Source organism: Lactuca serriola, chromosome 7 (assembly GCF_051521515.1).
Source record: "Lactuca serriola cultivar US96UC23 chromosome 7, Lser_US96UC23_V15, whole genome shotgun sequence".
Lineage (NCBI taxonomy): Eukaryota > Viridiplantae > Streptophyta > Magnoliopsida > Asterales > Asteraceae > Lactuca > Lactuca serriola.
This window is the reverse complement of record NC_136414.1, coordinates 93,651,296-93,668,579: the sequence shown is the minus strand read 5'-3', so window position 1 is coordinate 93,668,579 and position 17,284 is coordinate 93,651,296.

The window sequence follows — 17,284 nt, the reverse complement described above, 5'->3', positions numbered from 1 at the left end:
GGACCCGAGAGTCCTTTCGAGCAAAATCATAGTAGGCGAAGTCCGAGGATAGCAGTTGCTCTACATGGATAGTGTAGAGTGAAGTTTAGCTCAGTGGCACGCACAGGCGCGTGAGGGTTGTCGAGTGGATTCCCTGGAAAGGAAAAGGAATGTAGCTCCGGAAGGAGTGTGGGTCCTCCATTAGGGGAGGAAATGGAGTCAATGGATGACCGTCGTTCCCCATTCATATTTTCAATCTCCTTGGAAAAGGAGGAGGTTAGTGGCTCCAGTTTGGATATTTGGAACAGAGGAAGGTAAGACAGCAGGTTAATAAACTCGGGAGTAGTTTGGACCGGTGCTGAGGTCGGTATAAAACGATTTCAGTCGGAGGCCAAGGACCTGGGGACCATGATAGAGAAGATGCAGTGAACCTGAGTTGATTGAGTAATCGGAGTCTGTAGTGCAGGGGATGTTCTGAAGTGTATGTTGCAGTAGGCTTCGAGGATGAAGCCTAATTTAAGGGGGGGAGAATTGTAACACCCCGTTCTTGAATTATCTATTTATGGGTTCCCGAGATCAAGAGTAACGGCGTTTCGGTCCTTATGTGGAGATAGAGTTGACAAGAATGGACTTATGATGGAGGAAATGTTGTAAATTAAAGATATCGGCAGCAATGGTCCCTAAGGGGGAAGTTTAGCAAAGGGGTCCCATTCATGTCAAGCATGCATGCATGTGTTTGGCTGGGTACGCCCAGCGTAAGCTGGACGTACGCCCAGCGTAACGAAGGAAAGGAACGCGGCGTCTTTTGATGTACATCCAGCATACTGGATGTACGCCCAGCGTACGTCTATCATTTAGAAACCCTAAATTCTGCGCCAGCCACTATATAAGGAACATAATGGTTCCAATCCTAGCCTCCATAAACACTCTCTCATCCTCAGAAGCTCTAGATAGCCGTTCCACCTCCATTTTTGGGTGTGTTTGACCTTGGAAAGCTTGTTTTGGCAAAGGAGAGTCTGGAAGAAGAAAGAGGAAGTTGTCAAAGAAGGAGTTGAATGGCTGGAGCTTGTAGATCTGGGAATACATCATCTTCTAAGGCCCTTTTGAGGTAAAAAGTCTCTGGCTTGACTATCATAATGTGTAGATCTATGTGTTGTGAAGTTTTGACATCATTCTTGTCCCAAAAACCTCATCTGGATGCATGATCCGAGTTGGTTGAGATTAGTTGTCCTTTTAGACCTTAGGAGAGGTCTTGAGTAAGAAAAATGAGGTGCCAAGGGCTTTGGTTTTCTCATAGGAGATATAGATAGATCTTAATGGATTAAGACCTTGGATTAAGAGCTTTATGGACGTCCCAAGTAATAAAGTTTGAGACTTTATGAATCCTAGGCATATTTGGTCTATGGATCTGAAGTTTGGGCTTAAGAGCTTAAGCCATTGAGATCTTATGAGAAGTTGTAGTCAGCGAAGTTATGCCCCGCGTAAATGGAAAGTACGCCCAGCGTAGTGGGTCTGTGCCCCGATCCCAATTCGCGAGCATCGTTGTACGCCCAGCGTACTCCCTCTGTTGGGTTTTCTTTTTGGGCCTTAAGAGATTGGGCTGTTATTGGGCTATTAGAGCTTGGGCCGTAGCTGGGCATTATGGATGGAGCATTTTAGACTCACAAATTATTATGGACCTTGGATCTAGGCCCATTTGGTGAGGTGCACCCAAGTTAGTAAATTGGGCCAATATTGGGCTTTGTATGAGAATTGGACTTTGGGCGTTGGCCCAATGAGAGGATGATGGACTTGATGAGCGTTGTGGGCCTTAGTCATGGACCAGTTTGGGTTGAGGGTAAAATGGTCAATTTACCCTTGGAAGGATATTGTGCTTGGGCTAATGGTTATTTTGCTACTTTGGATAGTTCAGGATTCTTGGTGAGACGGGGTTCGGGCATCTGCTTCTTCAGTTCAGAGTTTCGGCAGTTGCGAGGTGAGTTATCCTCACTATATCAACAGGGTCTAAGTCACCAAGGCCGGCCATGTATCGGATTGTAATCTGGGTATTGTTGTTATGTTGTTGCTTTGCCATGATTGCATCGTGGTAGTTAGGATGGTATATGCTAGAGACCTGGTTAAGGTCGGTATCCAGGTATATAGGGTGATGCTATGCTAGTGACCGGTTAGGTCGGTATCCTTGTTAGGATAAGGTTATGTTATGTGATCTGCTAGATCGGTTTGATTGGATGTGGATTGTTATATGATTATATGTTTATGTGCACATGGTTGTTGGATTGGGGTTGGGTTGAGGGGGGACCTGCTTTGTGCTGTAGGCCAACATACCCAGGGCGGACCGGTTATCCCGAAGGCCCAGCGAGCGGTTCGGATAAGCTTTAGGCCCCAAGAGGGCGGACTAGACGTGCCGAGGCTCGGGGAGTGGACCAGGCCGACTGAAGGCCCGATGCGGGCGGACTAGTCATACTGTAGACTCAGAGAGTGGACCAGGTCGATTGAAGGCCCGGTGTGGGCGCACCAATCACACTGTAGACTCAATGTATATCGCTAGACTCGGAGGGTGGACCAGGTGGACTGAAGGCCCGATGCGGCGGAAGCGTTCCGGGGTGGAGGACGCCATGTATAGTATCACAACATTGTAAAGTAGTGAACAAGCAACAACATCATCCATTGCATTAAAAGTAAAGTTTTAATACATGTGTGCTCTTTCATTGTAATAAGACACCAAAATATGTAATCAAAATAAAAGACGAGTCTTGTCTGTGCTCCGTCTTCTCAAAACCTGGCCATCGTACCTGTCTACTGGTGACCTGAGAATACAAGTTATTTTGAAAGCGAGTATCAGCCTAAAGCTGGTGAATTCATAAGTATTTAAGTTTCATTGTCTTGTTTTGGAAAGCTGTTATGAATGCCATGTAAATCTTTGAATGAAACAGTTGATATAAGTATGAAAACCCTAGAAAATCCCATATTTCCTACTAGTATGAAATGTAGTCTTCTACCAAGACCCGAATGTTTTGCTATAACAACGATTGTTTTTCCTTCTTTTTGTTACTAACAGTTCTTAGTGTAACTCATCGTTTATGTGAATGTATCACAAAATAAAGTAATAGGAAAAATAGAATCATGTAAGTGTTGTCCTTTTGTATTAGGACCAACACGACATCGCGACTAGCGAAATGTATAACCTTTGAACATCCATAGATTGTTCAATTTTCCTCTGTAGCTACAACAGGTTTAAGGAATGGTTAGTTCCGTAAAGGTACTCCTAATATAAGTATTAACCGTAGGCATCCGTAGATGTTCATTACCTCTGTTGCTAACAGGTGGGTTCTGGAATGGTTAGTCCCGTCCAGTTATCCTTTTGAACTAGGATAGGCAGAACAATTTACACATAATGTACTTGTAAATCATCCTAATGAATCTAGGTACAAGTATCCATGTAAGTGTATACAAATAAATGTATATATGTAAATGTATTCATGTAAGCGTATCGATGTAGACGTATTCATGTAACATGTAATGTATAGAATAGACTCATGAATGAACTGACTCTGGTGTAATTCCTTGTAATAGGAATAATGTTTTGTATCTCCTAACTATCCCTATAATAGTTAACTGGAAGGTAATTGATGGTCCAAGCAGGTTTATACACCCTTGCGAAACAAGAGTGTGGGAAACTAAATGAAGGATGAAAACTATAACATCAATACATATATATAAGAACATAAGTGTATAGATATAGTTTTGTTCAAGAAGGTAAAAATGGTTTTGTAAGACATCTAAGAGTTTTGAACAATAATTAACAATGACTTGATGTCATTTTAATACACATTTCAAGCGTAATACTTTTGATACCAAGGCATTTTTAAAATAGAAAACCATTTCATGCATCACATTTTGAAGTATGTGAAATCTGCTGGATGAAAACACAGTTATAAATACATATGAGTGATTTAATAACATGTTGTTTTCTACTTGTATCCCCCCCCCCCCATTAAAGCATTTAAAATCATTTAAAACATTGATTAAGGGGTATGAACTCACCTGAAGATGGTGGTTTGGATGAACTGAACGGTGTAGGATTATTAGGTGTCAAGTGAGGACTTGTACACACACTATGATCCTAAAGAACATATAATCACACATATATGAACCCAATTAGTCTTAAACTACTAATTTAAAATGTTAAGACATCCTAGAACATGATAAACACTTTATATAAGTGTTATAAGCCCTAAGGATTGCATCTAAGTTGTTGTAGGACAAGGCTAGTGGGTTTAGGGTTCCAAAGGACCCCATACATGAGTTTACTCTCCAATAAACCTCACACAAGGAGTTTACAGTCGTAAACCCTTGAGTTTACGGCCATAAGCTCCTAGGCCTTATGTGATTTGGTGTTTTGGAGTTCTAAATGATCCCTACAAGCATTCCTACTTGATGGATTAATCCTTGGAGGGGTTTAGGGCTTAAATACAATCCTTTGAGGAGTTTATGGCCCGAAGGCCATTTACTTTTGGGTTTACTGCCGTAAAACCATATGGAAAGGGTATTTTTATGTCTTCAAGTCCCATGCTCAACTAGGATAGGTTTTTAGACATTTATCTAAGGCTAATGAAGTCCTTAGGCACACTTTGGTACCCTTCTTTGATGTTCACGGCCCAAGGACCATAACCATTAGAGATTACGGCCGTAATCTCTCTTTGGGATGGGTTTTTGATGATTTAAGGTCCTTAAATTAACTAGGAGTAAATCAAGGTAATTGTCCAAGGCTTTAGGAGTTATTAAGGCACCCTTTGGCCCTTGAGTTTGGAGTTCACGGTCCAAGAACTTCTTGGGCCGTGAACACCTTACTCTTGGTGTTCATGGGTGATTTCTAGTCCTATATACACTAACATACAAGCCTATCATAGTTTCATTTCATGAGGAAAGGACTAGGCATCATTTTGCCCCTTAAAGAAGGGTTCACGGTCCAAGAACTTCTTGGGCCGTGAAATCTTAAATCATGTTGTTTTGTTATGAATTCTAGGTTAATAAGAACATAGTAAGCCATATAATACAACTAGAGAGAGGTACTCACGATTTGGGATGAAAACCCGAAGATCCGTGAGAGAGAAAATGGCTTTTGAATAAATATGGCTCAGAATCCTATATATAGTCCTGGGATTTTTGGCAGAAAATATTTTATTCACAAAATGAACTCTAATATCTTAGGGTTTTGGAATAATAGAGTTGTACAAAACCCTAGTGCATCCAATCTCCTAATATCTCCTTAAGTGTAAATCCTAAAATACTCAAACTTGTACGGAAAAGTCTGAAAATTTACTGTGACTGTTCTAACTTCTATTGACTTGATAATGTTTGTACATAATGGAAATTTCGGGTTGTCACATCATCCCCCCGTTAGAAGGAATTTCGTCCCGAAATTAGAATTTAAGCAAATAAGAAGTTACAAATAACTAAGCGAAAAGATGAGGATATTTTAGTTTCACCTGATCCTCTCGTTCCCAAGTGAACTCAGGTCCTCGTTTGGCGTTCAAGCGAACCTTCACTATCGGGATACGACTCTACTTTGTTTGCTTGACCTCTCGGTCCATGATCTCTACTGGTTCCTCCACGAATTTGAGGCTCTCGTTGATCTTGATCTCGTCGAGTGGAATAACAATAGTCTCGTCGGACAGACACTTTTTCAAGTTCGAGACGTGGAAGGTAGGATGTACGTTACTGAGTTCGCACGGTAGATTGAGTTTGTAAGCTACGGGGCCGATTCGGGAAAGGATCTCGAAGGGCCCTACGTATCTTGGATTGAGCTTCCCACGCTTTCCGAAGCGTATCAAGCCCTTCCAGGGTGAGACCTTCAGTAGAACTCAGTCGCCCACCTGGATTCCAACGGTTTCCTTCGCATGTCAGCGTAGCTTTTCTGTCGGTCTCTAGAGGCTTTCAATCGTTCACGATTTGAACGATCTTCTCTGTCGTTTCCCGAATGATATCCGGACCCGTGAGAGTGCTTTCGGGAACTTATCCCTTAGCTAACTGGGTATCACCCACCTCACCCCAGCACAGAGGGGATCTGCACTTTCGGCCATAGAGGGCCTCGAATGGAGCTGCCTTTATGCTCGTATGATAACTGTTGTTGTAGGAAAATTTGACAAGGGGTAAATGAGTATCCCATGCTTTTCCAAAGTCAATCACACAGGCTCGCAACATATCTTCTAAGGTTTGGATAGTTCTCTCACTTTGCCCGTCGGTCTGTGGATGGTAGGCTGTACTCATGTCCAGCCTAGTTCCTAGAGAATTTTGTAGTGACTGCCAAAACCTCGAAGTGAATCTACTATCTCTATCCGAGATAATAGATAAGGGAACACCTTGCAGTCTTACAATCTCGCTAATGTAAGTTCTTGTAAGTTTCTCCATCTTGTTTGTTTCTTTAATTGGCAAGAAGTGTGCAGACTTGGTCAGTCTATCGACGATGACCCATATGGCATCAAGTCCACCTGTCGTCTTGGGAAACTTAGTTATGAAGTCCATAGTCATCCGCTCCCACTTCCATTCTGGTATCTTCGTTTGCAGTAGAAGACCGGAGGGTTTCTGGTATTCGACATTTACCTTCGCGCAAGTAAGGCACTTACTTACGAAGGTAGCAATATCTGCTTTCATGTTAGGCCACCAGTATAACTTTTTGAGATCCAGATACATCTTATCTGATCCCGGGTGCACGGAATAACGAGTGTTGTGAGCCTCGGTCATGACCAAGTCTCTAAAGCCACCGTGTTTCGGTGTCCAGATCTGATCCATGAGGTATAAGGCTCCACCACCCTTGACTTCCAAGTTCTTATCCATCCCTTTAAGGGATTCACCTGCCATGTTTTCAGGTTTCAAAGCGTCGAGCTGAGCCTACTTAATTTGCGTGGACAAGTGTGAATGGATAGTTAGATTCAAAGATTTGACTCTACGACCAGAATATTCTTTCCGACTTAGGGCGTCGGCTACAACATTGGCTTTACCCGGATGACAACGAATTTCGCACTCGTAATCACTGAGTAGCTCGACCCACCGTCGTTGTCTCATGTTGAGCTCCTTTTGGTCGAAAATGTGTTGTAGACTCTTGTGGTCTGTAAAGATCGTGCTTTTTGTACCATACAGGTAGTGCCTCCAGATCTTCAGAGCAAACACAACTGCTCCTAACTCAAGATCATGGGTGGTGTAGTTAACCTCATGTGTCTTCAGCTGTCTCGAGGCATAGGCTATGACTTTACCTCACTGCATCAGAACACATCCGAGTCCTTGACTTGATGCATCGCAATAGACAACGAAGTCTTCTATCCCTTCGGGGAGGGATAGTATTGGTGTGGTGCACAAGGCTCGTTTGAGTGTTTGGAACGCTCTCTCCTGCTTCTCTTCCCAGTCAAAGGCCACACCCTTCTGGGTCAGTGTTGTAAGAGGTTTCGCTATGTGGGAGAAGTTCTGAATGAACCTGCGATAGTAGCCAGCGAGACCTAGAAATTGACGAATTTCTGTAGGTGTCTTCGGTGCTGACCAGTTCTCAATGTCCTTGATTTTGGAAGGGTCCACGTGTATTCCTTCTTCGCTAACAACATGGCCCAAGAGTTCGACTCGTCGGATCCAAAATTCGCACTTGGAGAACTTCGCATAGAGATTCTCCGCTCGCAATGTTTCTAAGACTCTATGGAGATGTTGACTATGTTCCTCCTTACTTCGAGAGTAGATAAGTATGTCATCAATGAAAACAATGACGAACTGATCCAAGTAAGGACGACACATCCTATTCATCAGATCCATGAATACTGCGGGCGCGTTAGTTAATCCGAACGGCATCACTACAAACTCGTAGTGTCCATAACGAGTTCGGAAGGCTGTCTTAGGAACATCCTCCTCTAACACTCGTAGTTGGTGATATCCGGATCGTAGATCTATCTTCGAGAAGTAGTTGACTCCTTGAAGTTGATCAAATAAATCGTCAATGCGTGGCAAAGGATAACGATTTTTAATGGTAAGCTTGTTGAGTTGTCTATAGTCGTTACACATACGAAACGATCCATCTTTCTTCTTGACGAACAAGAACGGTGCTCCCCATGGTGAGTAGCTTGGCCTAATGAATCCCTTCTTGAGAAGTTCATTAAGCTGATTGGAAAGTTCCTGCATCTCAGCCGGTGCCAGACGATAAAGAGATTTAGCTACGGGAGTAGCTGCTGACACTAAGTCGATTCTTAACTCGACTTGGTGTTGTGATGGTAATCTGGGAAGATTTCGGGAAATTTCCGTACTTCAGGTATTTTCTGAATGTCTTTCACCTCTTGAGTCGTATCGACGATGTGTGCGAGGAATGCATGATATTCCTTTCGCAAGCACTTTTGGGCTTGGATGCACGAAATGATGCGAAGGCTCGTACTAGGTTTGTCGCTATAGATAACTAAGGTTTCGTTGTTAGGAAGGTTAAGACGAACTGCTTTTTCAAATCACATGATGTCGGCGCGAAGAAGACTCAACCAATCCATGCCGATGATAACGTTGAAACATTTAATTGGGACCGGAATGAGGTCTATCTTGAAAGTATGGCCATCTAAAGTTAAAGTACAACCTACGTATATGCAGTTAGTACTCTCCGTTTTCCCGTTAGCCATTTCTACCGTGAATGAATTATCTAATGCACATGGTTTTTGTTTAATCAGGTGTGCAAATTTATGACTTACGAAACTTTTCTCTGCCCCACTGTCGAAAAGTATGCAAGCATATGAGTTATCGAGGAGAAACGTACCAGTAACTATCGTAGGATTAGCTACCGCTTCCTCGTGGCCCAAGGCCATAACTCTTCCTACTCCTCCAGCCATCCCCGCTTTAGGGAAGTTACTCTTGTAGTGGCCCACATCGCCACAAACATAGCAAGCTTGGCCAATACCGGCGTTAGGAACCTGGGCGGCCTGTGTTGTTGGAGTCTTGTAGAAATGGGATGTATGCCCCTTCCTGTTGCAGTTAGAGCACTGCATGTCCTTGCAAGGTCCGTGGTGGTGGAAGTTGCATTTGTTGCACTTTGGGAGAGTTCTAGCATAAGTTTTTGCTGGTAAGGGGTTCGCAGGCACAACAGGAGTTACCGTGGTAGCATTGATTGCCACAAGTTGTTGTCTCTTGGAGGATTCTTGCGATGCCCCTCTTTTCCTCTTGTTCCACCCCTTCTTGTTGTTGTTGACCTTTTGTGGTCCGGATGCAGGGATTGTTGGGTTCTGTTGTTTCCCGTGATCTATGAGAGATTGTGCCAGCTCCTTAGCACTATCGAAAGTGACAGGCTTGGATGCTAACACACTTGACTGGATCTGGGGCGATAGTCCCCAGATATATCTCTCTATCTTCTTGCTCTCGAGAGAAACCATATCAGGGCATAGGATTGCCAGATCATAGAACCTATTTGTGTAGGTTGATATGTCGGATCCAACCATTTGTAGACCCCAGAGTTCCTGCTCGAGTTTTTGTATTTCACCTCGAGGACAGTACTCTCTCATCATCATGTCCTTCAAGTGTTCCCAGCTGATGGAATATGCCACCACTATAGTAAGATATTTAACATGGTCGTTCCACCATGTTAGTGCTCTGTCAGAGAAGGTACAAGTCGCAAACTTGACCTTGTTGCCCTCCTGGCAAGCACATATTTCAAAGACTGATTCCATCTTTTCAATCCGTTGTCTTAACACCATAACCCCACCAGTTCCATTGAAGCTTTGGGGTTTGGCGTTCGTGAAGTCCTTGTAGGTGCATTCCTGGGGATGTCCATGGCTTTCGCCGTGATTTGAGGGGTGTGCACCTGTTCCCGATCCACTAGGGACAGGAGCATTGATGGCTGACACAGCAGCTGCTAATGCTGCTGTAAAGGCTGCCTGGAACATAGTGGCATCGAAAGGAGAAGGTGATTGAGGAGGTTGAGGTGGTGGTATCAGTGTTTTGTTATTTGGGTTACGCCTGGGATTCCTGCGTGGCGGCATCTTTAACTATACGTTTAAAAGATGACGACATGGATAAGAATAAATGAATAATGAGTGTGTCTCATGGACTAACTCTCCAAAGTCCAACAACACAATGAATAATATAACTAAATGAAGATGATAGCATTTGGATAATAATTTCCATATGATTAGATATCTGTCAATAATACTGGGATTACAGATGTAACAAGTTCAGGAAAAATAGCCTAGAAGTAGGCCTTACATTAACCAACATAGGAAAATTTTGACAGAACCATGACTAGATGAAGACCTAACAGTCTAAGATGTCCAAAGATAGGAAATTAGACCAAAGTTTTTACATAAACTATGTTATATCCCAAAAGATGATTCGATGAGATTTTATCGGCAACGAGGATTGCAAGCATGAGTTCTTGATCCCGACAGTAGACGTTCCATGTCCCTTATACGCCTGTCAGCTTTCACTTGCTGTGCTCGAAGTTCCCTAACTTCAGCTTGAGCTTCAGCAAGTTCCCTCTGCAGAGCTGCATTGTGGACCAGAGTCCTTTCATGAGCATACTCTAGTTGGCGAATGCGGACGGTGTTAATGCCAGAGTTGGTGTCAATCTCCAAGACTCGATTGATAGTTGATTGACCCAGTATCGTGTTCCTATAAATCCTACGAACCATGATGGGTAGGACCCTGTCAGCAGAACCTCCCTCAGTGAGGTTGTAGAAACTTCTGTCTCCATTGTAAGGAATGGGTTAACCATGTTCCTGACTCCATCTATTCAAGTTAGTGGCCCATAGAGGTGTGGGTCCTTGAAATGTGGGACGGGGGGGTTCAGGTTTGGGTCTTGAGCAGCCGGGGGTAGGTTGTTGACTTCAGGCTCCGAGTCAGAACTATCGGAAAAACCCTCAACATGGTGATCATCCAAAGGGATTGGGTGATCATCTTCTGGTTCTTCCTCTAGCCATCCAGCGTTGCCTTGGTTTGGGAAGTACGGGTCGCCATGGTGAAATCCAGCCATTAAAATCTACGCGAGAAAAGGGATATAAGAAATAGCTAAATAGACGAATTGACTAAGATAATTCCAGTAAGACCAAATACCCCTATGGTATTTCTTTATGGTTGTGTTGGTAAGTTTTTAGACTTGTTGCCACATCACAACTATTCTTGGGCATATGCTAATCACTCCTTAGACCAGCATAGTTGATCAGTCTATGCCATTCCCAAGATTGACCATATATCCCCAGGCTTACTTGTGATATCCAACAATCGTAATACTTTTGCTCTTGTCATTGTGACACTGATTTTAGTATGAATGCAGGCACGTATACTTACTTAAATATTTTATTATTTAAAAGTATAAACTCTTAGACAGAGTGTTTTAATCCCAATGTATTTCTAGTTAGTATATCTTTTATGGATTGATATACTATATTCACTATAAACAATGCTCTGATACCAATCTGTCACACCCCAAAACCAAGAATGGCGGAAGCGTTCCGGGGTGGAGGACGCCATGTATAGTATCACAACATTGTAAAGTAGTGAACAAGCAACAACATCATCCATTGCATTAAAAGTAAAGTTTTAATACATGTGTGCTCTTTCATTGTAATAAGACACCAAAATATGTAATCAAAATAAAAGACGAGTCTTGTCTGTGCTCCGTCTTCTCAAAACCTGGCCATCGTACCTGTCTACTGGTGACCTGAGAATACAAGTTATTTTGAAAGAGAGTATCAGCCTAAAGCTGGTGAATTCATAAGTATTTAAGTTACATTGTCTTGTTTTGGAAAGCTGTTATGAATGCCATGTAAATCTTTGAATGAAACAGTTGATATAAGTATGAAAACCCTAGAAAATCCCATATTTCCTACTAGTATGAAATGTAGTCTTCTACCAAGACCCGAATGTTTTGCTATAACAACGATTGTTTTTCCTTCTTTTTGTTACTAACAGTACTTAGTGTAACTCATCGTTTATGTGAATGTATCACAAAATAAAGTAATAGGAAAAATAGAATCATGTAAGTGTTGTCCTTTTGTATTAGGATCAACACGACATCGTGACTAGCGAAATGTATAACCTTTGAACATCCGTAGATTGTTCAATTTTCCTCTGTAGCTACAACAGGTTTAAGGAATGGTTAGTTCCGCAAAGGTACTCCTAATATATGTATTAACCGTAGGCATCCGTAGATGTTCATTACCTCTGTTGCTAACAGGTGGGTTCCGGAATGGTTAGTCCCGTCCAGTTATCCTTTTGAACTAGGATAGGCAGAACAATTTACACATAATGTACTTGTAAATCATCCTAATGAATCTAGGTATAAGTATCCATGTAAGTGTATACAAATAAATGTATATATGTAAATGTATTCATGTAAGCGTATCGATGTAGACGTATTCATGTAACATGTAATGTATAGAATAGATTCATGAATGAACTGACTCTGGTGTGATTCCTTGTAATAGGAATAATGTTTTGTATCTCCTAACTATCCCTATAATAGTTAACTGGAAGGTAATTGATGGTCCAAGCAAGTTTATACACCCTTGCGAAACAAGAGTGTGGGAAACTAAATGAAGGATGAAAACTATAACATCAATACATATATATAAGAACATAAGTGTATAGATATAGTTTTGTTCAAGAAGGTAAAAATGGTTTTGTAAGACATGTAAGAGTTTTGAACAATAATTAACAATGACTTGATGTCATTTTAATACACATTTCAAGCATAATACTTTTGATACCAAGGCATTTTTAAAATAGAAAACCATTTCATGCATCACAATTTGAAGTATGTGAAATCTGCTGGATGCAAACACAGTTATAAATACATATGAGTGATTTAATAACATGTTGTTTTCTACTTGTATCCCCCCCCCCCCATTAAAGCATTTAAAATCATTTAAAACATTGATTAAGGGTATGAACTCACCTGAAGATGGTGGTTTGGATGAACTGAACGGTGTAGGATTATTAGGTGTCAAGTGAGGACTTGTACACACACTATGATCCTAAAGAACATATAATCACACATATATGAACCCAATTAGTCTTAAACTACTAAATTAAAATGTTAAGACATCCTAGAACATGATAAACACTTTATATAAGTGTTATAAGCCCTAAGGATTGCATCTAAGTTGTTGTAGGACAAGGCTAGTGGGTTTAGGGTTCCAAAGGACCCCATACATGAGTTTACTCTCCAATAAACCTCACACAAGGAGTTTACAGTCGTAAACCCTTGAGTTTACGACCGTAAGCTCCTAGGCCTTATGTGATTTGGTGTTTTGGAGTTCTAAATGATCCCTAGAAGCATTCCTACTTGATGGATTAATCCTTGGAGGGGTTTAGGGCTTAAATACAATCCTTTGAGGAGTTTATGGCCCGAAGGCCATTTACTTTTGGGTTTACTGCCGTAAAACCATATGGAAAGGGTATTTTTATGTCTTCAAGTCCCATGCTCAACTAGGATAGGTTTTTAGACATTTATCTAAGGCTAATGAAGTCCTTAGGCACACTTTGGTACTCTTCTTTGATGTTCACGGCCCAAGGACCATAACCATTAGAGATTACGGTCGTAATCTCTCTTTGGGATGGGTTTTTGATGATTTAAGGTCCTTAAATTAACTAGGAGTAAATCAAGGTAATTGTCCAAGGCTTTAGGAGTTATTAAGGCACCCTTTGGCCCTTGAGTTTGGAGTTCACGGTCCAAGAACTTCTTGGGCCGTGAACACCTTACTCTTGGTGTTCATGGGTGATTTCTAGTCCTATATACACTAACATACAAGCCTATCATAGTTTCATTTCATGAGGAAAGGACTAGGCATCATTTTTCCCCTTAAAGAAGGGTTCACGGTCCAAGAACTACTTGGATCGTGAACTCTTAAATCATGTTGTTTTGTTATGAATTCTAGGTTAATAAGCACATAATAAGCCATATAATACAAATAGAGAGAGGTACTCACGATTTGGGATGAAAACCCAAAGATCCGTGAGAGAGAAAATGGCTTTTCTCTAGTTGGAAATGTAACTAATAAATAAATATGGCTCAGAATCCTATATATAGTCCTGGGATTTTTGGCAGAAAGTATTTTATTCACGAAATGAACTCTAATATCATAGGGTTTTGGAATAACAGAGTTGCACAAAACCCTAGTGCATCCACTCTCCTGATATCTCCTTAAGTGTAAATCCTGAAATACTCAAACTTATACGGAAAAGTCTGAAAATTTACTACGACTGTTCTAACTTCTATTGACTTGATAATGTTTGTACAGAATGGAAATTTCGGGTTGTCACAATACTCGTTCGGCTAACGACCCTCCACCAATCAAGGAAGCGGTGGGTAAGAGTGGATACTCATTAAATGGCCATTTTATAGGCAATAACCTTATACCCCCCTTATAGATTGACTTCGTGAATGAGACCTACTAACGATAAGACTAGCATTTTAGTTATACATATACATATATATATATATATATATATATATATATATATATATCTTGTAATAATAGTATAGGGTGTATTTTAAACATTTTAAAATACTAGGGTTTTAATTTCAATTTAAAATTTTCGAAATTTATAACCTTTAAATTAAAATTTTAAATATTAAAACTCTTGATTTAATAATTATCTAAATTAAACAATTAATTTGAATTACTAAATCATAAAGGATTATTTTAAATTAAACAATTAATTTTATCCTAATCCCTTAAATCCCTCTAAATTTCGAAAATATCGGAGGGGATAATTCAAAATCTTTAATAACCATATTTAACCATTAAAGGATAATTACATGACATGGGACTATCCAAATCCCTAAATTTTAGGAACTTATCTTGGGGAGGAGGCATATCTCGAAAATCTAGGGTTTGCAAACCCTAGATCGCGATATCTTGGGCAACACGGAAAAAGGGTTTGAAAAACCTTCTCAAAATTTCGAACACTAGGGTTCAAGAACCCTAAAATCAAAATCCTTGCCTCCTTGGGTTTATTGGCCATAAACCCTAAAGTGTCAAATTCATACAATTGTATAGTTCTAATTGAAAACAATTCAACCATAAGCTCTGATACCACTGATGGGTTTTGTACAAACAATCCTATGTGTTCATGCAACCCTAGATTTAGATCTATGTTTTCTCTATTAGATACACAAATTTATGAACACAAGAAGAACCCTAGCATGTACCTATGTATTTCGAAATTTATATGCTAGAAGGGATTACATACCTCTTGTTGTTATATTGCAATAACAACACAAATCTTCAATCTCTTGTCTTGGAAAGCAAGTACCACAAGTGTAGTACCTCTAATGGCTCACAAACACCACAAGCAAATGGAGATGCAGGAGAGAGAGAGAGAGAGAGAGGGGAGGGGCTAGAAATCGGATCTAGGCTTTCTTAGAAACAAGTGGCCGATTTCCCTTAGCCAAAGGGTCTTTATATAGGGTAGAGATTAGGGTTTTAGTCTTTATCCTTATCTAGTTGCTTGCCCACCAAGCAATCCATAAGATAAGTTTATATCCTTATCCTTGGACGAATTCTAGGGCCTTATCCCCTTGAATTCGTCCACGCCTTCCTTGGGGCATCCATTGCCCTAATTTGCAACTATCACATAATTACAATTCAGCCCCTGTAGTTTAATTAATTACATTTGATTACAAAATTAATTCTTAATTTAATTATTGACCAATATTAATTAAACAAATATGATTTTTCCTTTAATATATTATTCCTATAATATATTAATAAATCATAATAACCTCTTTCTCTATTATTTCTCCAGTCAAGTTGTTTTGGTGAAGGCAACCCAAAAGGACCATGCACAACCGGGTCAAGTACTTACCAAATATGGTTACGGGCTTAGACACTAATCCGACACGAATGTGGTTAAGGACTATGATTTCGAGATCCTTTACCATCCTGGTAAAGAGAATGTGGTTGCGGATGCTCTGAGCCGCAAGTCAGCTGGGTCCTCGACCCTAGCCAGGTGTATGAGGATAGCGGTGGATTCCCCACTGGTGGGTTTGATCAAGGATGCTTAGATTAAGGTCATAAGGTCAGAGAACTGGAAGTTGGAGAGGATTAAGTGCGAAAGCGCCCCGGTTTGTTCAGGATAGCCGCGGATTGTTGACCCGTTACGGTTGGGTTTGGGTTTCGATGTCCGGCGGGGGTCCGGCAGACAGTGATGGAGGAGGCTAATAAGTCTCGTTTTTCGATTCACTCGGGAGCCACAAAGATGTACCCTGATTTGAGTTCGAGTTATTGGTGGCCTGGTATGAAGCGAGATATCGCTTGGTATCGTTGGATGACATACAGGTCGATAAGCGCCTGAACTATGTGGAGAGACCTGTGGCTATCTTGGAAAGGAAGAAGAAGATTCTGAGGAACAAGGAAATACCTTTAGCAAGGGTACAGTGGGAATATCAGAAGGGATCCGAGTGGACATGGGAGTCGGAGGCGGAGATGCGTGAGAATTACCCAGCATTGTTTACTCCAACGGACTTCGAGGATGAAGTCTAGTTCAAGTGGGGGAGAGTTGTAACGCCCCGATTCTCAGGTATTGCTTAAATAAGCTTTATTACGTTCAGCTCTGCTCGACTAGTTGATTGACCTACTCGTCGAGTAGCAGCGGGGTGGAATCGTGTTTTAAGTGACCTACTCGACGTGTCCATGTTGGGACTCAGCGAGTAGGAGCCGGTAGTGGAAACCCAAAATCCCGGGGTTTACACCTCTATTTAAAGGAGCCTTAGCCTCCTTTGGCCTCTTTACAGTCTTTGAGAGCCCTCTTAAAACCCTAATTTGTGAGTGTGTGCCTTGGTGTGGTGTTAAAGCTTGGAAAAGAGGATCTTGGAGGAAGAAAGCTAAGAGTGCAAAGAAAATTAAAGCAAGGAAGGAGTGGGAAGCCGGATTTACCTCAGCTAGCATCCTTTGGAGGTATCAAAGTGCCATTTTTACTTCCCTCTTTCCCTTTTGTTGAGTTTCTAGGGCTTTTATGGATTTTCAAGTTGGTATTATGAGCTATGGGCTAGATCTGAAGTTGTAACTTCAGATCTGGACCCTCCTTGGATTCTAAAAGCATAAAGTCACAGTCTTGGTTGTGATTAAGGTCCTTCTTAAGCATAAAGTTCCATTAACAACTTAGAATAGCCATTTAGAGCCTTTATGGTCATGCATGCACGTAAAGTTTGCAACTTTACGTGCTAAGCATGCCCTAGAAGCTTGGATCTATATGTTAGAGCCATTGCATGGCTCAAAACAAGTCTATATGGAAAAAAGGACTTAATAGACTATGCGAGTTGCAAGGTTAACTCAGCGAGTCACATGAAGATGGC